The sequence below is a fragment of the Tenrec ecaudatus genome, chromosome 9 (assembly GCF_050624435.1).
Source record: "Tenrec ecaudatus isolate mTenEca1 chromosome 9, mTenEca1.hap1, whole genome shotgun sequence".
In the NCBI taxonomy this organism is placed as follows: Eukaryota; Metazoa; Chordata; class Mammalia; order Afrosoricida; family Tenrecidae; genus Tenrec; species Tenrec ecaudatus.
In genome coordinates this window covers 103,372,275-103,396,397 of record NC_134538.1, presented here as the reverse complement: position 1 = coordinate 103,396,397, position 24,123 = coordinate 103,372,275, and the positions used below count along the sequence as shown (strand labels likewise).

General features: G+C 43.1%; 1 protein-coding gene and 2 pseudogenes across 2 annotated transcripts in view; 1 reads left to right on the top strand and 2 right to left on the bottom strand.

Annotated features, from left to right (window-relative positions):
- Positions 1–1,540: 1,540 nt before the first annotated feature.
- Positions 1,541–3,484, bottom strand: LOC142456068 (succinyl-CoA:3-ketoacid coenzyme A transferase 1, mitochondrial pseudogene; annotated as a pseudogene).
- A 59-nt stretch (positions 3,485–3,543) lies between these two features.
- Positions 3,544–22,742, bottom strand: LOC142456067 (putative G-protein coupled receptor 160; annotated as a pseudogene).
- Positions 20,865–24,123, top strand: part of DYNC1I1 (dynein cytoplasmic 1 intermediate chain 1) — a 351,049-nt gene continuing 347,790 nt past the window's right edge. The window contains exon 1 of one of the 2 annotated variants that reach the window (XM_075558388.1): positions 20,865–21,040. The gene's annotated coding sequence lies outside the window, so the exon portion shown is untranslated. The remainder of the gene's footprint in view (positions 21,041–24,123) is intronic. The other variant, XM_075558387.1, reaches the window with a different exon arrangement.

Here is a 24,123-nt window from a genome sequence, read left to right as displayed (position 1 = left end):
CCAAGTTCAAATCCAAAGCAACATAAAGGGTGCCCCCAGAGGCAGCTTTACCCTGTCCTGGAGGGTTGATATCAATTGGAATTGATTCAGTTCGTTGCAGTAAGTTTGGTAAGTTTTGATTCTGGTTGATGAGATAATGGATTATTATACTTCTTTTGATTTTTCCCTTGATTTATACTTGTTTTATGATAAATATCCATTGTGTGTTCCTACGAGACATTTATATACCAGGAAGACTATTTCAGTAACAGATATCAGTTAAAAACAGAAATTGACATTGTAAGACTTTATTTTTAAACTTCTTAAACACCCAATGATTGATTACATCTTATTATCAGTTGGACATATGATCAGTTGGCAATGGTGACCATCTACAGTTTAGACATTAGAAATGATAGCTATGAATGAGTGAAATAGTGTATTTCCTTACTCTATGGAGGATCAATTTGGAGTCATAATGAAGACGATTTTGTCTTCTCACTTCCAACATAAGTTCAAGCATCGTCCTCTCTTCCAGGACAACACATCCCACATACACCACTTACATAGCTGTTATGCCACACTGGTCTCATTGAAATGCAATCAGCTGTGAATGTATTCCTCCCCAGGGATCCTATAATGATACACTATGGTCTTCTCTGGAATTGAAAACATACACTGCCCCGGTCTCTCTCTAGGGGGCACCCTTCATGCTAGTGAAGGAGGAGGTCAGGTGGGCAGTGAGGGGTGCTATCACCACCTCTAGGTTCTACTCTCCTACATCTGCTAAGAATTCAAGTGAAATTCTTCCTGAAGGATCATATAGTTCACATTATTGACCAGATGATTTCCAACAATGTAGCCTAATTTTAAAATGTAAGATTCATTAGTAAAGGGGAAGATTTAAAAACTCACTACCATTGAGTCGATGCTGACTCATAGCAACCCTTTAGAACTTGGTAGAACAGCCCTGTGAGTTCCCAAGACTGTAACTCCGCATGGTAGTAGAAAGTCCCACCCTCTTCCAGTGGATCCCCTGGTGGTTTTGAACTGCTGGCCCCGCAGATCACAGCCGTGTGTAGCCACAGCATCAGCAGGGTTTCTTATAGGAAATTAATGAACAAAACGTTATTTATTTATAATGTTAGCATTAAAATCAATTAGCACACAAGAAAAACATTTCTGTCTTTGGCTGGGTTCTCTGGAGGAACAAAATCAGTAAGACGTACATATAATTATATTGTTTTTAATATAAAATTGCATATGATTTAATTATGGACCACAAAAGGTGAAAATACATCGTGGGAGCACCAATTATTAAGAGAGCCTTCTCAACAACACTTATGAAATAAGAAAACTTTATAGGTTATCCCTTAAAATGCTGTAGCATATTTGCAAGAACAAAGCCTATAATGCTGGAGATATTAGAAGACAACTAGGCAAAATGGCTTGTTAATTAGACAAATGTGATTATTGGTGTCCTTTCAACTGAATGCTATGCGGTTACACTGGGGAGGAAACAGCAGCGCACACATCCTGGGACAAACATTTGTGGTACATTTCACGCTGTGCTCTGCTGCATTGGCATGAGCTTTGGTGAAACCACAAAGTCACACCGAATGTTCTTCTTGATGTCAGCCACCGCCGGGCCTTCCCAGAGCTCAATCAGAGTCAGCCTTTTCTGCTCGTCCACATCAAATACGGCCTTTTCAGTAATGATGCGGTTGACACATTGTTTTCCGGTCAGCGACAATGTACACTGCTCCATAATTTGATGTGCATTGCCCTTTGCAGAATGCTCCATGGTGGCTGCCACTTTGGTTTGGGCACTGGATCCATAGCACCGCCCATGCCCTTTACCATTTTCCCAGGTATCATCCAGTTTGCCAGGTCACCAGATTTGGAAACCTGTATTTTCCCAGCATTGTTAAATCTACAAGGCCACCTCTAATCATTGCCAATGACCCATCACTGGAGAAATAAGAAGCTCCTGGAAGAACAGTAACTCTTTCCTTGCCTGCACTGATGAGACTGCATCAACTTCATTTTTCAATGACTGTAGCCCCAAACCCAGGACTCCGTTTTCACTTTGAAGCTGAAGAGTTGTTTGGATTGAAAAAGTTGCTGGCTACGAGAGGGATTCCTATGCCCAGATTCCCAAACATGCCGTCTTCAAATTCCAGAGCTGCCCGCTGGATGATACGTTCCCTTGTGTTATCTATCTCCAGCTTTGCCAGATCTGGTTTTTCGGCCTTCCCCTTACCGGATTGAAAGACGCTCGATCCTTTCCACATGCTCCTCCTTTTATAAGGCGCTGTACATCGATCTTAGCAATACGGATGTCTTCTGGAGCAAAAGAGCCAATGACCACAATTTCTTCCACCTCTACCACTGTGGTTTCTGCAGCTTTGCACATGGGCACATTGAAATTCCTTGCACTTTTTCTGAAAGTCGTGTTTCCTGCTCAGTCTGCCTTCCAGGCATTCACCAGAACAAAATCCCCTGTAATTGCTTCCTCCAACAGAAGGTGCCGACCGTTGAACTCCCTCGCCTTTCTTGCTTGCAGGCAGTGGTGACGCTGCCATCTTTGCTGTATTTGCTTGGTGACCCTCCTTCCTGTGTCAGGGTCCCAGACCCTGTGCTAGTGTAAAATACAGGCACTCCAGCCCGACCAGCCCGAATCCTCTCTGCAAGCTTGCCCTGAGGTGTCAGCTCTACTTCCAGTTCCCCAGCTAATAGTGACGTTCAAATTCTGCATGTTCTCCCACCTAAGAAGAAACCATGCATTTTATCTGCTTGGGCTGAAGTAAAAGGCCCAGGCCAAAGTCCTCAGCCCCTGCGTTGTTGCTGACTGCAGTGAGCCCTTTTACGCCTGTCTTCAGTAAAGTTCCTATGAGGTCCTCTGGAGTGCCTCACAGCCCAAACCACCAGCCAACATGGCTGCACCATCCGGGATGCCTTCTATAGCCTCCACTGGATAGGAACAAAATGTAGTTTCATGGCGATTGCTGGTTGAAAAGCAGCAAACACATCCCTTGGACCAGGTGCCCCGGAACCGCGGGAGGTGTGGGGGGCAGACCCGATGGCCAGAAGAGAGAAGTTTGAGAGCAGCCAACTTCAGGACCCTGCTGCAAGAGGACTTTCTCTGTTGTTAAAAGAAAATAGTAGTGGTTTTATTGATCTGAATAGGAGAAAAATGTTTATTAGGCTCATATCTTAAAGTTGATGGTGATTCTCAGATTAAGTACATATATATATCACACCCAAATATCATCTCACTCCACTTCCATGTTTGTGTTAGTAACTAATATTGGTAATAAACACTTCTGATAAAAACATTTTATTGTGATGTTTTTGTTTTGGAAAGAAAACACTGTTTAATGAAAGACACCTCGGTAAGTCTGGAAGGTGGAGCAGGGGGAGCTTCAATTCAACTCTTTGAGTTGTTAGGAATCCGTTCTTCAGGCACTCACCAGACCGGGATGTAACTCAGCACTTCACACATCCCACTTCCTCATTCTGTAAAGTTATGACTCTTATGATTCGTTTTAACATGGCAACATATTAACAAATTATTATTGATATCAGCTTTTCCACTTTCTCCAGAGTATGAATCGTAAGTGGAATGAATGATCATTTCCAGCTCACAGAGGAGTCCACGGGTAATGTGAAATCTCTTAAATTGAGCGTGTGATAATTAAACCAATACAATGTAGCAATGAGAAAACTATTGACAAAGTACAACCAAGGAATGTTTGTCTCAATGTAGGCTGGGATCTGTACTTTAAACTACTGGATGATGACTTGGAGAAGTACAAAGGACAGCCAAGTACCAAGAAAACAGACCATGAGCTTGAGCAGCAGTTTGTTATATTCGGAGTAGGATGGAAAAGGGAAATACTGGACAGCCTCATTCACGCAGGACGTTATCCTAATTGCCTGTACCAAGGACCTAAGACCAGCACCACGGAGGAGGAGACCCAGAAGCTCTGTGCACTGACGTAGAACAGACACTGGTAAGGATAGGCATCCTGCGCCCTCAGACTCTGGCAGATACCCGGATCTCCCAAAACACAAGCAAGGACCAAAACCCAAATTAGAATTGCTGCAAGTAAATAAAATAATTGTTGGCACTTAAATAGAAGTTGGGTGGTCTTGGAGAGAATCAGGTAATAATCTATACAGGCTATCAGGAAAACTGGATAATGCAAGAGACTGTAAGTAAAGGAAATAATTCGAGCCAACAGGCAGATGTGGTACCTACTAAACCTAATGCCTAGCAGTACAAAATCCCTGAAATAGGACACAACGGAAATGCTTACTAAGAGGAAAGATCAATGAGTGCCAGTGAAATACAGAAATGGCCCATAAAATGGTGACGGGTGCTTTTCCTTCTCACCCCGAGAGGGAGGACATTCAGTACCGTTTTCCCAAATGTACCCAAGAAGAGCAGGCTGCTGACATGTAAGAGCTGGTTTGCTTGGGGGACCTCGAACTGAGACGAGCAGTTCACAGAAGGAGCAAGATGGTTCCCAGGTAAACAACCCACAAGGGGGCTCCACGGGGATCCATGAACCTGGTGTCCATGAGGACAACCGGGACATTCAGGGAAGTGAAATGAGTCCTGCAAACCCACAAAAACAGACCCCACCGTGGCCACCGCCTGCCGATTGACACCCCCCCCCCAGCCTGATCACCACACCTGGAGATAGCCACCTGCCCTACTGAGTACCCCACGACTGTGTCTGGACACCCACATGGCAACTGGTCCTTCCCACCATCCACCCTCGGCCCCAGTGGCCATGACTAACCCTGTCTGCAGTCCGCCTACAGAAATTTTGATCACCTGCGGCTGTAGCAGCTCTCCCCACCATTGCCTGGTACCCCATCCCCAGCCCTGCAGCTCCCCTCTCCATTGCCTGGCACCTCACCCTGTGGCAGTGGGGCTTTCCCTAGATATGCTCACTGCTTGCAATGCCCCAGCCTGTGTGCCCTGAGAGGACCACCAGACCTGCCCTCCAAATAGGGAATCCCAGCTGTCTAAGATGAGTAAAGCCCTAATGAGATAAAGTAGCCCAACGCTCCAAGACAGTTGGCTATAGCCAGCCCACAGACTCATTCCTACCAGTCTCACAAAGGCAGAACCCAAGGCTCTTTGACTCCCTGGAAAATAGCACCAACCTCCTCCAAAACGGCATGCAGACAGCAAACTGTCTCAACAACTTCACTGAAAAATCAGAAGAAATGAAATGCATTGTCAGAGGAGGTTCTGAATCTAGCACTGTGCTTAGAACAAGCAGAGGTTGAGCTACCACAGTAAGAAATCTTCAGAATGCTGACTGGAGTCATACCGGATATGTGAGAAGCATTATAGGAAAATGATGAAATGATAGGGGAGATAAAGGCCATGCATACAGGAGCTAAGGGTGAAGCACCAAAGGGAAGAGTTAAGGGACAAGGTAACAAAAGCAAATAAGAAGTTAACAAGCTTCACCAACAGAACTAGAAGAAACAGAATTGTATCAGTGACCTTGAGGATAACCAGGCAGACTTCAACAAATGAGAAAGACAGTCAAACAAGATAATCAAAGAAGCCGAAGTAAACCTGATAACTATGTTGGATGCAATGAAGTGGAACAACATCACAATAATTGGGCTACTAGAACTATACACAACAAAGAAGTCAACAGCAAAAATAGTCAGGGAATTCCTAGAGCAAAACTTCCCTAACTTAATGAATCAGCATCAGGCAACCAGGTTGACTGAATCCAAGGAAGAATTCACCAAGGCACATAATAATTAAACTATCCAACTTGGAAATAAAGGAGAAAATCATGAGAGTATTTGGGGAAAAAAAGGCAGTCACCTATAAATGTACCCAAATAAGAATATGATCAAACTTATCAGTAGGCACCATGAAGAAGAGGAATGAATGGAGTTACATCTTCCAAAAATTGAAAGAAAACTCTACAAACACAAGAATCATCTAACCAGCCAAATTTTCTATCAAGATAGACAGAGAAGTAAGATTCTTCCGGGACAAGGAAAAACTCAAAGAATACATTAAAAGAAACCCAGCACTACCAAAAATGCTTGCCAACCCAGTGTGGTAAGAAGAGCAACACTCACCAAGGACAAATTGGAGACCAACACATAAAGCAACTCCACCCAGAGGTGAACACATTGAAAACAGCCCCCCAAAATAACACTGACTCAATGGTGAAAAAAAGGCAAGAATGAGCCACAAGTTATTTGCACAATGTACTGACAAGTAACACCCAACATAAAAGGTACAAGATGAAATCACAGAGTCGAGTGATGGATGTTATAATTCTGAATATCAATGGACTGAGCACACCCATTAAAAAAGACTAGCGGACTGGCTTAGAAAACACACCCATCTATCTGCTACCTACAAAAGACACAGCTCAAGCTGGCAGACAAAATTAGGCTGAGAATCAAAGGCTGGATAAAAACACACCAAGCAAAGAGCAATTAAAAAAACCAGGGGTTGCCAATAGAGCAGTCAGCAAGGCCACCCCAAAGTCAAACTACAGGGACAGCATTGGGGACATGGTGTGGGAGATGTGCCTGATCTGAACCCACTGCACTGGAGGGTGAACACTAAGGGTGTACAGCGGAGAAGCAAGGGGCGCAAAACAACGAAGTCCCCAAGGAATGCCAAAGGTGGGCTTGGGGGCCAGGGCAGGCTCAACTGGAAAACATTCATAAAGATCAATGAACAGACCTGGAATTGTTTGAGGGCTTTTCCGTTTTTGCTGTTGTTGTTTTTTTTTCCCTTTCTTTCTTTCTTCTTTTATTTTGTATTAGCGATTGTTGATTTTTTTGTGTTTTTTTTTAGTTATGTTTTGCTCTGCTTTGTTTTTGCACATATTATTGTCTATGTGTGTCTATCTGGACAAGATAGGCAGATGAACAATATGGAGGAGAAAACAATGGGACTGATGGTTCTGGGGGCATCCAAGAGAGGGAGAGATGGGGGGAAAGGAGGGAGATACCAACAAATCCAGGAACAAGGGAAAAATAAGTTATCTGAAATTGATGGCGAGGTGGACATAGGATACTTGAGGGGTGGGGGACTCAATCAAGGGCAATATACCTGAGAGGAATTATCAAAACCCGAATGAAGGGAAATCATAATAGTGGGACTGGAATAATGTAAAAGGAAATAGAGGAAAGAACTGGGAGGCATAGGACAGTTATTGAGGTCTAAATTCAGGTATGTATGTATGTAAATACATTGATATCCAATGACAGGGGAATAGAGCATATATTTCTTTATAAAGTATTAGGTAGCAGATAGAAATTAGGCCTCCACTCAAGTAGTCCCTCAATGCAAGGACAAGTTGTTAAACATTTGTTCTACTATCATGGCACTCTGTGATATTCACCTTCACCGACACAATCGCTGAAGACAAAATGGGTGCATAAGCAAATATTATGAAGAAAGCTGATGATGCCAGGCTATCAAAAGATATAGTGTCTGGGGTCTTAAAGGCTTAAGATAAACAAGCGGCCATCTAGCTGAGAAGCAACAAAGCCCACATGGAAGAAGCACACCAGCCTGTGTGATTATGAGGTGTTGATTGGATCAGGTATCAAGCTTCAAAGACTCAAAACAAAACAAACAAAAAGCATATCAATGGGAATGAAGGGGAGGGCAGAGTGGAGATGCAAAGACCATGAGCAGTCAATTGAATACCCCCTGTGAGAATAGTCACAAGGAAAAGAAGAGCTAGGCAGGGTGCAGTATAGCATCACTGAAATATATCACCTTCCTCTGGTTCTTTAATGCTTCCCCCCTCCCATTGCACTATCATGACCCCAATTCTATCTAAATCTGACTAGACCAGAACACGTATGCTAGTACAGATAAGATCTCTCAGCACAGGGAATCCAGAACAGATAAACCCCTCAAGACCAGTAAGGGAACAGCCATACTAGGAGTGTAAGGGGTGAGGGGAGTAAGGGGGAACTAATCACAATGATCAACATATGGCCCACATCCCAGGGGGACAAACAGCAGAAAAGTGGGTGAAATGAGACAGCAGTCTAAGACATGAAAAAAAAAAGAAGATGAATTTATAAATTATCAATGGGGCATTGGGGAAGGAGAGTGGAGGAGGGAGGGGGAAATGAGGAGCTGATGCCAGGAGCTCAAGTAGGAAGAAAATGTTTTGAAAAAGATGATGACAATATATGTACAGAAGTGTTTGACATAATGGATATATATGTTGATTGTGATAAGAGTTGTAAGAGCCCACAATAAAATTATATATATATATATATATGCAGGGATTGCGATCCTACTCTCTGACAAAATTGATCTCAAGGTGCAAGTCATAACAAGAGGTAAGGAGGGGTTCTATATAATGCTCAAGGGAGCAGTAGAGCAACAACCATTGAGCACAATAAACATTTACACACCCAATGAAAGAACGAGAAATTCGTCAATGAAACACTCTAAAAGATAAAGAAATCACTGCCTCAACATTCATAGTAGGTGACTATAACACACCTTTACTACACTGCTCTCTGAGAAAGATAGACCACAGGGGAAGAAGCTTAAAAAGGAAGCTACAGAACTAAACTCTACAATTAGGTGCCTTGGCCTGATAAACATTTTCAGAGCTCTCTACCAAAACGCAAAAAATATTCACATTGATCTGAAGCCCAGGTGGCACATACTCAAAGATAGACCACATGCTGGGACACAAGTCAAGCCTAGGAAATTTCAAACACATGGTCGCCAGCCTTTCCTCTAGGACCACTATACCATAAGGCTGGAAATCAACAAAAAGAAGATTAAGAAAACAAGAGCAAACACTTGGAGGATGAATAATTCTCTATTGCAAAATGAGTGGGTATTGATCTAGATCAGAGATGAAATCAGGAAGTTTTTAGAAACCAATGAGAATGAGAATACAATGTACCAAAACCTTTGGGATATAGCAAAAGCAGTTATGGGACAATGTTTAATAGCAAAAAATACACACATGAAAAAGGAAGAGAGAGTTATGATTGATATGCTGGAAGAAAACCTACAGAAATTAGAGCGGTGTCAACAGGACAATCCTACTAATAGCAAAATAAAATAAATAATAAAATCAGGGGAGAAATAAATGAGTGGGAAAACAAGAAAATTATGCAAAATATCAATGCAGCAAAATAAGCTGGGTCTTTGAAAGGATTACCAGAATTGATAGACTGTTGGCAACCCTAACCCAAGAAAGGAAAGAGCAGATATCAACAGTCAGGATGGAGGATGAAACAGGGGAAATTATAATGGGCCCTAATGAAATTAAAAGGCTCATTACATAGTACCATGAAGGCCAGTACCCCCAATGAATTCAACAATGTGGAAGACATGGACAAATACTTGGAAAGATAATCCCTCCCTAGACTACCACTGATGGACATCACGAACCTCAACAGACTCAGAGCAATAAAGGAAATACACAAGGTTATCATGGAAATACCAACTAAAAAATTCCTTGGGCCAGATGGCTTCGCAGGAGAATTTTACCAAGCATTCAGGGAAGAACTGACACCAACCTAAACAAACTTTTCCAGAGCATAGAAAAAGACAGAAAACTCCCAAACTCTTTCTGTGAAACTAACATAACACTGGTGCAATGTAGGCAAGAGAATGTACTGAGAGTCAAATGAAGGTTGAATATGATAGTGGGACAGGAGGACAGTAAAAAGAAATAGAGGAAAGAACTAAGTGGCAAAAGACACTCATAGGGATACAAATATAGGCATGCACATATGTAAATATATTAATAGGGATATAGGTCTATCTACATATATTTAAATGTTAAGTATTAAGGTAACAGACATGCATTGGGTCTCTACTCAAGTACTTCATCAATGCAAGAACACTTTGTTCTAATAACCTGATAATATGTGGTGCTTACCTTCCTGACACAGTCATTCAAGTCAAAATGGGTGCAATAAGCATATGTGGTGAAGAAAGCTGATGGTGCCTGGCTATTAAAAGATATAGTGTCTGGGTCTTAAAGGCTTGAAGTTAAATAAGTGGCCATCTTGCCGAGAAGCAACAAGCCCACATGGAAGAAGCACACCAGCTCGTGTGATCATGAAGTGTCAATGGGATCACGTGTCAGGCATCAGAAGACCCAAAACAAACAAATAAATTGATGCAAATGATGCAGAGAGGAGACCCAGGCCATCTGTAGACAATTGGACATATCCTCACAAGGAAGTAACTAGTCAGCCAGGGTGCAGCACAGCACTGATGACACACAACAGTCCTATAGTTCTTTAATGCTTCCACTCCCACCCACCCCTGCACTACATGACCCTAGTTCTATCTACAAATCTGGCTAGACTGGAGCATGTGCACCAGAACAGATAGGAGCTCTCAACACACAGAATCCAGGACAGATAAAACCCTCAGGAACAGCAAAGGGAGTTTGATGTGCAATACCATGAGGGGAGGAGGGTGCTCAGGGGAGAAGGGGATGAAATGGGAACCTACTACAATAATCGAGGACCACCCCCTTCGAGGGGAACGAACAACAGAAACGTGGGTGAAGGGAGACAGCGGACAGTGTAAGATATCAAAATAACAATAATTTATCATTTAGCAGGGGTCCATAAGAGTGGGAGGGTGTGGGAGGAAGGGAAAAAGAAGAGGAGCTAATACCAAGGGCTCAAGCAGAAAGAAAATGTTTTGAAAATGATGATGTCAACATATTATAACTGTCTTTAATACAATTGATGAATGGATTGTTATGAGATGTAAGAGCCCCAGGTAAAACGAATTATTAAAAAACAAAGAAAGAAAAAAGAAAATGGTTAATGCAATTGATGTTCTCAAAAAAAACAACAACCAAGGCCAACTCACTGCTGGTTTGATTCAGACTCATAAAATCTCTATGGGACAGAGTACAGAGTAGAAGTCTACTTTTGGGCTTCTGCTTCTGTAAATCTTCATAGGACCAGATAGTCTTTTTCCTCCTTCAGAGCTGACCTTGTCAGCCCAGCAATTAACCCACTATGCCACCAGTGCTTCTTTGTGGAGGCTGATGAGTCCCAGATCCTCGGGTTGGTCTACAAAGGTCATGAAAATCGCATCTGCTTTCCTCTGACTTGACCAGTGTGAAGTACAATCAAACTCAACATCAACCCATGGCCCATTCCTCTGAAGGAGGGGCCAGCTATGCCTCCACCCTTTAACCTTCCTAACAAATTCGTGGACCAAGCTTCCATTCCAATCTCTATTTCTCAGTTAGGTTTGGCAATTCATTGTAATGGCCACACAAAACTCACAGATCATATTCACATATATAGACTTTATTAGGGAAGTTAATAAGTTACCATTCAGGATCAGAAATGTTGAAGACACAATTGTTTGGTTAGAACAACCTTTTATTAGCTGTGCTGACAGGCAAACCTCTTATTGGAATTTGGTCTCTTAGCCAGTCATATGTCCTGTTGTCCTCTGCCCTGTTTATGCAATATCACAAAATTCCTTCAGGGCTGTTGATAAATGCCCAAAGAGCAAGCCACTCTATCATAACCCTCAGCCTGAAGTCTCTCAGCTATATCTCCTTGGATGTAAAGCCCCAATTAAATGTCTGAAATCCCCTAAATCCATTTTTCCCAAAGCATTTTAAGTATTTTGCCCAAAGGCATTCAGATTTAATTGCTCATCGGGATTTTATCCATTCATGAAGGAGTAATTTAGAGTTGACACATTTGCTCATTTTCTAATGAAGTCCATGAATTGACTAATTATGTAACCTCAGTAGCCCTTTGAATTCCAAAGCATATTGGGTTTCTTAAAAAAAATTTTTTTTCTGGGAGAAATCATGTCCACCTCATTCTACAATGTCTGATGTCAGAATCAGAATCTAATTTTTGAGCCCTTTTCTCTAAATTAAATCTTAATTTTTGTCCTATAATTATTCTATCATTAATCATGTAGAAATGAAAATATTTAAAGCATGAAAAACAACTAAAGGAAATAGTTTTATTATGAAATACATATGACACAATATTTGCCAATTTAACTTCTTTCACATTATAATTTAGTTACATCAATTAAGTTAATCAGGCTTTATAACTATTACCAATACTTACTGCCAAATTTCCATCACCATAAGTGGAAATTACTAGTTTAGCCAATTATCAACTATTCTGTAAGCCTCCAGATATTCTGAAAATGAACACACAAGGAGAAAGAGAGGGGTATGGGGGAGAGATATTTTTTATTAACAATAGTATCATCATTCAAAATTATTATTTTATTTTTAGAAAATCCCAAAGACAACAAAAAATATTTGGAAACAATGAAAATATTTGGAATATGTCTGGATACAAGACTAAATACACAAAAATCAGTCAGATTCCTGCATAGTAACAAAGAGCTCTGAGAGAGTGGTCAGGAAAGCAACACCACTTACAATGGGTGCACAAAAGGTGAAATACATAGGAATAAGCCTAACCAGTGAGCCAACAGACTTTTACAGAGAAAACTACAGATCACTACTGCAAGAAAACAAAAGAGACCTACGTAAGTGGAAGAATGGTCTATGTTCATGAGTAGGATGGCTTACTGTTGTTGTGAAATGTCGATACCAAGACAAGCAATCTATAGATAAGATGCAATTCCAATCCAGATCTGACTAGACTCTTTTAAAAAATGGAAAAACTACTAACTTTTTTATGGAGAGATAAGAGACGGAGGGGAAGCAAAGAAATTCTTAGGGAGTTGTCACAGCACTCAATCTCAAAACCCATACAGCCCCAGAAATAATATTTCCTCTTCTGGCATGGTGATAGATACATAGATCAATGGAAGAGCATAGAGAACCCAAGAATAAATTCACCCATCTACAGACAAATGATCTTCAACAAAGGGCCAAAAAATATTAAATGAGAAATAGATACCTTCTTCAACAAATGGTGCTCCAAAATTGGATCTCTATTGGGAGGAGCATGAAACAAGACCCCTGTCTCACCGCACGTACAATGAACTCAAGATGGAGCAAAGATTTAAATGTAAATCCCAGAGCTATAGAGATCATCATGCTTAAGGGCCCTATTGCAGGGTATAAAAATACTATAAACATAACAAGGATGCACACACAGTAGAAGACAAAAATGATGACAGGGGTATGTTCAAAAGAAGACACATATGTGCATCGAAAGACTTCATTAAAAGAGTAAAAAGAGAACTCATTGAATGGGAAAAGAGTCTTCAGCAATTGCACAACAAGCAAGGGGCTAATGGCTAAAATCTATAGTAAATGTAATATATCAAGAAGGGAAAAAATTAATAACCTAATTAAAAAGTAGGTAAAAGGACATGAAAAGATAGTTCACTAAAAATGATACCCAGATGGCTAAAAAACATGAAAAATGGCTCATGATCACTAGTAGATACCAAGAAAGCAACGATAAGCTATCATCTTATACCCATAATGACCACCCAATTAAAAAACAAAACAAAGCAGAAAACAAGTGCTGGAAAAGGTGCAGAGTGACTGGAACCCTATAAACTGTACATATGTTCAAATAGCTGGTGGGGAGGGACATCGTGATTGTTAAAGTAGAAGGGCACTGTAAAAGACCCTCGACAAGATGGATTTACACAGCGGCTGCAGCAATGGGCTACAACATAAAGATTGTGAGGATGGAGCAGGACACGTCAGTGTTTCAGTCAGTTGAACTTAGTGGATGGCACCAAACAACAATACCGTAGGCATATAAACCGTGTTCATAGGCTTTGACTAATGGATTTCTGCCAACTGAAGGTCTCTAGCAATATGCCATAGTTTCTGATTCTGTCCTAACATTTAGATCCATTTGGATAAAGATGCAGATACTATGTTTATCCATACAAACAATGCATAGAGCTGCTATGAATTCAATCCAACTTGACAGCATCTAACAACAACAACAACGACAACACTGTCTAATGAGTATAATGATCATTAGTATTATTTGCATGTGTTTGGGGGCCCCCTGAATGTCTTTTCTGGTAAAGTTTATGCTCATGTTTTCCTTATTTCTTTCCATTGGATTGTCTTTTTGTTGTTAAGGTAGTAACGCTTCTATAAATTCTAGAAATTATTTCATATTTTGGATATATGGTCGCCATTTCCCCCCTGTAGCTTCTCTTCTTACTCTCTTGGAGAAATATTTTGAGGACTATAGGTGCTTGATTGTTAGGGATAGCTCATCTGTCTAGTTTGTGTTAGTCTGGATTTACTAGAGAAACAAATTTATAGACCCGCATATGTGTATAAGAGAACATTATATCAAGGAGTAAGTTTATATTAAGAAAACATCCTTGCCAAGTCCAGAAGTCGATATTAGCTCATATGTCGGAAGCCAGTTTGTAAATTCCTCTTCAGACTCACACCACACAGACAATGACGCTGAGCGCAGGAAGATCACAGAGGGTGGAAAGATCACACTTTTCAGTGGGTAGAAAGTCTTGTGGATCCAGTGGCACTGAAAGCACCTTAGCACTAGCGTGGGACTCTATGTGGCTCCTTCAGCTACAGGCGGGCAGGGGTCGAGGCGACCAGACGCCCCACTTTTGGCGGGACAGTCCTGATTTTTAACAATTTTTCCCACATCCTGCGGCATTTTTTAAAAGTTCCTATTTTTTTTAAAAGAATGCATGACAAACTAGGGTATATGGTTTTTGGCTGCCATGTGGCTATTTCGCCAGGATATGAGTTTTATCAATGGTGTCCCGCTTTATCAATGTTAAAATCTGGTCACCTTTAGTTCCATGTTGCTTGTCAACAGGAATGTCTCACAGGGAGTCAAAGCAGAAAGAGTGTCTGTCCCAGCTCCAGGGAGGAAGATAGGAGTTCTCAGAATTCAAAGGTGAAGGTCATGCCCACACAGAGGCCTCACTGGCTATGACCTGATGGACAAGGTAGACTCCACCCCTTTGCAAGTTGACAGGAGATTATGTAACTACCACATAGTTGTTTGTGAAATTTTAGTTATGTTTGAATGACTATTTATGCATATATTAGGACCCCTAATTTTGCCTCTGCTTTGGCTTTGATGATCATTGTAGTTTTTATAGTTCTACATGTAGATTTTTTTAAACTACTTTGAGTTATATTTTGGTATGGGGTTATATATGGTATGGGGTATGGGCCCTGTTTCATTTTCTGAAAATACTCAGTTTGTCAGCATTATTCATTACAGAGAATATTTCTTCCCTATTTAAAGTACTTCAGCTGTTTGCTGAAGATCAGTTGACCATAGGTAGATGGATTTACTAAAGCAATCTCAATTCTCCTCCGTTGGTCTATCTGTCTGCATTGTACCAATATCAACACAAATACCATGACTATGGTGGCTGTATTGTGGGTTCTGAGTTTGCTTTACCACCAACATTTTTGTGTTGACTTTAAGTCTTTTTCTATGTATCACTACATGTTATAATAATGTCTCACGCTTGCTTAGTGTTTACTATGTGCCAACCACTGTACTACATTCTTTAAAATGTTGTTTCATTTAATTCTTATAATAAATAATCTTACACAATGGGTATTTTTTATCACAAATTTACAGAAAATACCGAAGCCTAAGGTGTTTAAACAATTTGCATAAGATCCACAGCTGCGAAGCATAGGAATGAGTTTTTAATTCAGACCTACCTACCTCTCACGTCTGGGTTAATAACCCCTGTACCAGTGGTTCTCAAACTTCCTAATGCTGTGACCCTTTAATATAGTTCCTTATGTTGTGGTGACCCCCCCAGCCATAAAATTATTTTCATTGCTACTTCATAACTGTAATTTTGTTACTGTTATGAATCGGGTGACCACTGTGAAAGGCTCATTTGACCCCCAAATGGATTGCGACCCACAGGTTGAGAACTGCTGCTCTATACATGTCCTGATTTATACACTTGTCTTCCTATCCATCTATTTTATAATTATTTTAAAAGTATAACTCTTTAATGAAGTTAACATAAATGGGAAGATAATTATGCGGGAAAACATGTAGTGATTGAGGTTTTAAAAGATTGTGAGTTGTCATCTAGGGTATAATTATTGTGCTTTCCCTGTAAAGAAAAAATAAAAGGGAACAAAATAAGAGATTCATGAAATCAATTAATTCAGTGGGATAATGGACCAGATGCACATAAGCCTTCACACCCCTGGGATCAAAAGAACTAGATGGTGCCTGTCTAGCAGTACTCATCACTCTAAAAGTGATAACATTAGGAGGTCCTAGATAGAGTGGAAGACAAGGGGAGCTAAGCTCAAAAAGACTAGGCTTGCTGGTTAGATAAGGAACTCTTAGCCACTCTTCTAGTCTGGATATGAATTTAACCCTCATGGCTCAATTTTCAACCAAATAATTGTCAGGTCTATAAAGGGAACAATAACCCTAGATAGGTATGCACATCTTAGAATTATCAACTAGTCTGAGATTTTTTTTAAAAAGGGTAGTGTTTGCCCAAGGACAAACTTGAAAAGGATTGGAAAACAAAGAAGAATGGAAATAAAAATCACAAAGAGACAGTGGGATAAGTGCTGTTCAGAATGCAATCAAGTATAGGCACCATCATTTGTGCAAGAATTGTTGAGCGTACAACTGATCTGGGCTGTAACCCTGTAATATACACACATATTATACATATATATACATACATATATTATACATACATATCTTCATATATAAAATACCTTGACTACACTTCGCAAATAGTCAAATGATATTAAGAATTTCCTATGACAAATAATAAAGAATCACAAAGTGCTCAGTCTAACGTGAAAAAGGTAAACACACACAGTACTAGTTCATATACTGCTCCCACACAAAGGAGCCTTCAAATGTCAACGGAAAATGTTTCTATAAAAAACTATGCGTGCATTCGCTTCTCGACCTTTTGGCTAAGATCAAGTGTAGTAAAGAAAATTGCATGGATCTCGAAGATTTTTTTGCACAACAAATTCATGTAATTTTTCATGATGTGCCTGTACAGGATCAAGTTTGAGGGACTAAGAAAGATAATACATCAATTTGAAAAAAGCCTTAACAAAGCAACATGAATTCTATTACAATTTAAACAAGAGCAAACATCACATTTATGGTGAAGTTTGGGTGGAATAATTAAAAAATTATTGACGTTTTATGAAAAATTTCTGGAGACAATGTTCCCAAGGAAAGCAGCAGTTTCCAAATGGTGCCTTATTTTAAGGGAGAATGAGTTGCTGCAGTGGCAGATTAACACATCAATTTGCAGGGCCACATTCTTGTTCATGCCCTAATGGAGAAGGACCTCAAATGAACGACAGGAATAACATCCAACATCATAGGTATCGCATGTGATGAAGCTTACACAATTGTGAATGAAAACTAACATGGAGCGAACTTTCTGCTCAGTGAGTTCCCAAACTATTGTGCATAGTGTGGGAAACTATTGCACATAGCTACAGAAAACAGTAGAGTTTTCTATGGAAAATTTAAACAAGGTGGATCAAGATCTTGAAGCATTTCTTGGAAATATAACAAATAGTGAAACATGGCCTTCCCAGGATGTTCTGAAGATAAAACACAATCAATGCAATTTATACCAATCAAGGTAAAATCAGACAAATGAAGAGTGGGCTAGAAACAGGTTTTTTGGGTTTTTTTTGAGGGGGGTGCTCAAGGCATCTTCCTTGTTGACTTTCTAGAGGAGCAGAGAACAATAACAGGTGCTTATTGTGAAAATGTTTTGAGAACATTAGCCAAAGCTCTAGCTGAAAAATGCCCAGGGAAGAGTCACCAGAGTATCCTTCATCAAGACAATGATCCTACTTATTCCTCTTATCACATGAGGTGAATTTTTCTAAAGTTTTGATGGGAAATCATTCAGTACCCATCTTATAGTCTTGATTTGTCCCCTTCTGATTTTTCATTTCCTAATCTTAAAAAACTATTTACAGGGTATCCAGTTTCTCCAGTTAATGTGAAAAAACAAAAACAACAAAAACTTCACTGAAATGGTTTCCTAGGACTCTCAGTTTTTTAGAAGTGAACTGGTGTTTGTGCTTACCAGAGTTTTTGTTGAAAAATAAAATGTGCATTTCCCATTTTCATCTTTTAATTAAAAATTCCTATGAACTCTTTGCAGCATATTTACCTAATGCAATGTGTCCTTTGATCTCTTGACTGGCTGCTTCCCTAAGCATTGATTGTGGATCCAAGCAAGATGAAATCCTTGACAACTGCAGTCTTTTCTCTGTTTTTATGATGTTACCTGTTGGTCCACTTGTGAGGATTTTGGTTCTCTTTGCCCTGAGCTGCAATCCTGGATGGTGCTTCAAGTCCTCCTCCCTTTCAGCAAGCAAGGCTTTAACATCTGTCATTCTCCATTCCTGGTGCTGCATTCTGCTTCATAAACCGTCTCTGATTATTTGGAAAAATGATGAAATATGAGCTCAATAATATAATTAATATATGTTTTATAATTAATGAATGCCTTTTATTATAGTTTTGAGTGCTCAAAACATTTCCTTTGATGTAGAAAAATTCTCAACCAGAGTAGGTAGCTTTCATGCTGTGTCTTATTATTAATTATTAAAATACATGCATTTGGCTTAGCATTATCTTTGGAAGAGACTTTAAAAGGAAGTGAAAGGCGAAGGAGCAAAACTTAATGGAGGCAGAAGTGCAGGGGTGGGTAATATGGGTGGTTAAAATACAATTATATTACAATGATAATGATGATAGTATAAGTGTAGTTATATTTTGGAAGTTGTCTTAAAGAGTATTTAGTGACATTTCAAACTGTATTGCAAACTCTGGATTCCGTCCTTCAAAATGGAAGATGAGGTATATATATGTTTTATTTAAAGACATTGTTTTACACCCGCTGTGCTATGGTAGTTAGATAACCGTATGTCAACTTGAAGTGTAGGGGTGAGAGCTAATCTGCCAATCAGGTCACGACATGATGGTGCCTCTTTGGGGCTATATTACCCTTATTTTTAAATCACCTGATGCCCCTGGCATGATATTTTGCAGGTAGTCAACCATCCCATGTTGGTGAGACGAGAATACCAGATGATCTAGGAAACAGGTGAACAGAGATTCTGATTCCAGCTCCATCATTTAGTATTTACAGAATCTGAACAAAACAGTTAGCATTTCTGAGAATCAGAGAACAACAAACCTACTGTCCAGTCCACTATAACTCAGGGCAATCTTGTGTGTGCCAGCAAAACTATGCCCAATAGGGTTTTTAATGGCTAAATTTTTGGAATTAGGTCACCAGACCTTTCTTCTGAGGTGCCTCAGGGTGGTCTCAAACTGTCAGTATTTCTGTTAGCAGCCAAGAACATTAACTGTTTATATTAGATAGGAATTGTCTATGATACATTATAATCGGTAAGTTTAAAAGAAAATGTGTTTGGCGTTTGGCGAGTATCCAGCATGTGGCAATGACAGCATATGTGTTTCATACCATTTTCAACAGAAGTCATGTGGAAGCGTCCTATCTAGAGATTTTCCGTCACTTCCTCTTTTATCCAAGGATATGCTCACAATAGGCAGGCTAGGGAGGCGGACTTCTCACAGTGATGGCCGTTTTCTAGATAGGAAGGGGACTCTAGTCATAGTTGGATCTATTAGTGATATTGAAATTGTTGTCATATTTGTCAATTAATAAACGCTGTGTCAAATGCTGACCAATTGTTTGGGGAGAACAGAACAGTAAACACGATGCAGCCCTTGTGCTCTACTAACTTACATTCTACCATGGACCGCTACCCAACAGTCGACCAAGACAAAGAAGGAAACGTTTATTCACTATCAAATGGTGTCGAACTGCCATGGATTAAAACCCTACACCCCAGTTCTGCATCTTGGTGTTCTGGGAAGAGTTTGGGGAGAGTCCAGGAATGGTTACCCTGACTATTAAAGAAAGAATTTTAAAAACCAAGGTTGTGGTGGCAAGCTCCCTGATCTCAATCTGGGTAAAATGGGATCATTTCAGACCCAGTCTCAAGGTCAGCAGTTCTATCCCACCAGACACTGTGCAGGAAAATGTTGGGGGTTCTCTCCTCCTGTAAAGGAACCCAGTCTCAGAAACCCACCGTGGCGGTCCTACCCAGTCCTGTAGGGTCGCTGTGGGTGGGAATTGACCCGATGGAGCCAGACTGAGTTAAGTCACCATGTGGAGGGTCCGAGCCTTCTGTTTCTAGGAGGTAACCTGGAGCCCGCTAGGAATGCACATTGCTGCAGGAGCTCCCCAAATACTAAGGCGCCTCCGTTGGCAGCAACTTGGGGGTGAGTCCTGCAGGCCAAGGGCTAGCAGGGGTGACCTTCCAGGGTCCCTTGTCGCCCTGGTCAGATGCGCCCATTCTCGGACACCCCGGCGGGGGGTGGGCCAGGGAGCCAGGGCCCTCCCGCTGGCGGGGCGTGGGGCGTGGGGGGCGTCGGCCGGGGGCGGGGCCCTCCCTGGGGAGGGGCGTGGGGGCGTGGGTCGGGGGCGGGGCTCTCCCTGGAGAGGGGCGTGGGGCGTGGGCCGGGGGCGGGGCCCTCCGGGGAGGGGCCCTCCCTGGGGAGGGGCGTGGGGGCGTGGGCCGGGGGCGGGGCCCTCCCTGGGGAGGGGCGTGGGGCGTGGGCCGGGGGCGGGGCTCTCCCTGGAGAGGGGCGTGGGGCGTGGGCCGGGGGCGGGGCCCTCCGGGGAGGGGCCCTCCCTGGGGAGGGGCGTGGGGGCGTGGGGGCGTGGGCCGGGGGCGGGGCTCTCCCTGGAGAGGGGCGTGGGGCGTGGGCCGGGGGCGGGGCCCTCCGGGGAGGGGCCCTCCCTGGGGAGGGGCGTGGGGGCGTGGGCCGGGGGCGGGGCGAGCCCCGTGGACCCGGTGCTCCCGGGAGCTGTCAGTGTTAGGCTGCGCGGAGAGAGAGGAAGTGCGCGCTGCCGGAGGAGCGCCGCCGCGGCCGCGGGCGCAGCGTGAGACAGCACATCCTGCCCGCGCCGCGCGGAGCTGCCGCGGCCTCGCTGGTGGAGCCCCGTGCCCGCGCCCAGGGCCACCACCAGGTAACCCGCCGCCGCCGCCGTCGCCGCCGCGCCCCTCGCCCGGGCTGCGCGCTCTGGGGTCGTGGGCGCTCCGAGCGAGCCGGGCTTTGACCGCGACCGCAGTCACCTGACCCTTCCCTCGCCCCCTTCCCGGGCTCCTGCGCACTCGACTGTGCCCCACGGCATCCAGTGTTGCCCCCCCCCGCCCCCTGTCCCCGGCTACAGCCTCGTCTGTAGGCTCCGCGGCCAGAGCCCGAGGCCAGGGTGCGTGGGGTCGTCACCTGGTCGCCCACCTTGTGGGCTGGGAGGGGCGTTCCAGGGTGCCGCACCCTGTCTCCTCCCGGGGAGCAGAAGGCAAGCGGGAGTGAAACTCGCAACCCGCTGGGCCACCAGCTGGCTGCCACCAGCTGGGGGAGGAGGAGGAGGAGGCTGCCGCCAGAGGGGGAAGGATGCTGTGTGATTACATATCAGAGCCGAGCTGTCTGCGTAGCTCTGAAGATGCTGTTGCTACCCACCAAGTCCCAAGGAGTGAATGTACGTCCAGCAGGGCGTTAATTAGGCATTCACGCAAGAAGATGCGCTCCCGGTAACCCGACCCCACCCCCTCGCCCCCTGCTTTGCTGTGGCCAAAAAAAGAGTGTCGCTGGGGATGTGTTTTCACCAACACCTTTCCGGCCTTTGCCCCCTGGCTCTCCCTCCTCCACTTCCACTCCAAATCGCGATGGCCTCTGACATCCCTGCCTCATCTCAAGGGCAGTTTTCCTTGCGGCACAGATAGGAATTGAGTCCCCTGAAGTCTCATGACTGGTACTTGGCAGATCAGGTTAAAGAGATAGCCAATCGGAGACTCCAAATGTTTTGTTCTCCTGGCTTCTGCTACACCTAGGTAAGGGGCAAGGAAAAGTGGCCAGCCATTTTCTTGCCTGGAAGAGCTTTCGAGTAAGCACTGTAGAGTCAGTGTAGTTCCGAGTTGTGGAAATTGCGCCCAAATTTTCCAGGTCAGCTGACAGCACTTGTAAACAGCAGCAGGGCCTACAAGCGCAGTAGACGTGGTCTGGCTAATATTAGCGTGTACAGGGATGCCTGTGTGTGCATCGCTGACCTCTTCTTCTCTTTGTCCGCATTATAGAGAAACATGTTGACGAGTGAGAGTGAGTTTGAAAGAGGACCACTCAGGGAAAATCCCTCACTGAGGGTACAAGGAGTGAGAATGTGAGTCAGACATCCTTTGACTATTTAAAATGTCAGATTTTCTCCAAAAGATTAGTGTCTGCAAAACGAGCCCAAACTTTGTTCTTCAGACCATGTATCTCAATAAAATAGAATCAAATACACCTGTTATGAACTTACCAAATGCTCCCTTCAGAGAAGCTCACTCTTTGTTTGGTCCGTCCAAGGGTCCAGTATGTCACCGTCCGCTCCTTTTTAAATCCTACAGCCCCTACCTTCATTGGGATATTTCTGCAATGTAGCTGGGTCCCAACCAGCCTGTCCAGCTCTGGGCCTCATCTTAGGCCCGAAGCATCTCCTGTATCTCTCTTTTTTTCCTTATCTCAGGCCTCAGGAACATACATACCTGCTTCCTCTCCTCTTGAAACTCAGAGAAGCTATCGCCTCTTGTGTGCAGGCCCTTGGAAGACTTAGGTCCCTCAATACCCATACCCAGGTTCCATCCTTGTTTGCAACTGAAAGCATAGCCCAGACACTTGGGGATAATCACCATTAGAGATATGGACCCAAACCCCAAACCATGCTCACTGTCATCGAGTCACTTCTGACTCATGGTGACCCTATAGGACCCTATAGGACAGGGTAGAACATAACCCACTATGCCACCAGGGATATCAACAGAGGACGTGCAAACAACCTCCAGGAGAAAGGGGCCAAGTACTTACAGCGGTGATCTCTGGCCTCATAGCGGTGGTCTCTGGCCTCACAGCGGTAGTCTCTGGCCTCACAGCGGTGATCTCTGGCCTCACAGCGGTGGTCTCTGGTCTCACAGCGGTGGTCTCTGGTCTCACAGCGGTGGTCTCTGGTTCCTAGCTTCTGCTGACTTTCTGAGACAGTAGGAGGGGAGGAAGGTGGAGGTCCTGGGTGGTACAAACAGTTCATGTGCACAACCTGGGAGCTGAAAGGTTGGAGGTCCACCCCAAGGTCTCTCGGAAGAAAGGCCTAGCCACCTTCTGAAAAATCAGCCACTGGAAACCTTACAGGCCCAATATGGGGTGCCATGAGCCAGAATCCATTCCACAGTACTAAAAAAGAGAGGCGTTTCTGTCTTCATTTTTATGTCTATGAGTTTTCTTCCCACCCTTTCCATCTGAGCCTTTCCACTGATTTCAAGGCTCAGTTTAATGACCTTTTTAAGCTCAGCCACTCGATCAACCCAGGCCGCATGTCTCACCCACAGGCCTCACCCACAGTTCCTCGTGGACCACTCTGCCCTTCATTCATTCCATTTCTTTCTGTCATTTCACCTAGCACCTGGAACAAACACAAGTATAATCTCTCATTCCTTTGTGTCCCCTACACGTTGTTCTACCTCCCTCATAAAACAATGGCTGATAATAACTAAAATGGGTTGAGCACTCCCCAGATATTGCTTTGCAAAAATGTATCCACATATTCCTACTTATTTGTTCTTCATAAAAATCTCACGAGGCTGATATTGTTTGCAGTCCTATTGAGGAAACTGAGACATAAAGATGTCAAATAAATGATCTCAGCTTGCTCAGCTCATAAGCAGTAGAGCCAGGGTTTGACCCTGGGTAGCTTAATTCAAGACCTAAACTTGTAGTCATTATTAGCAACCCTGTTTCAATGATACTGATTGATGTTCATTGATAGAATATCTGACTCTTACGCTATTTTATGCTGCTCGTATATTGGTCTTAGGAAGTGGGCATTATTACTGGTCTTTTAAAGATGACAGGCAAGGGAAGTGACCCACTCAGGATCACAGTGTAATAAATGGCAGCGAGAGTGAGAGTTCAACTCTGGTCAATCTGAGTCCACAATCAGTTCTCTATTCCTCCGTGCCTGCTGTCCTCAGTGAGAACTGGAAGGGATAGACGGAGCAGATCTGTTTCTTACAAAATTACTGC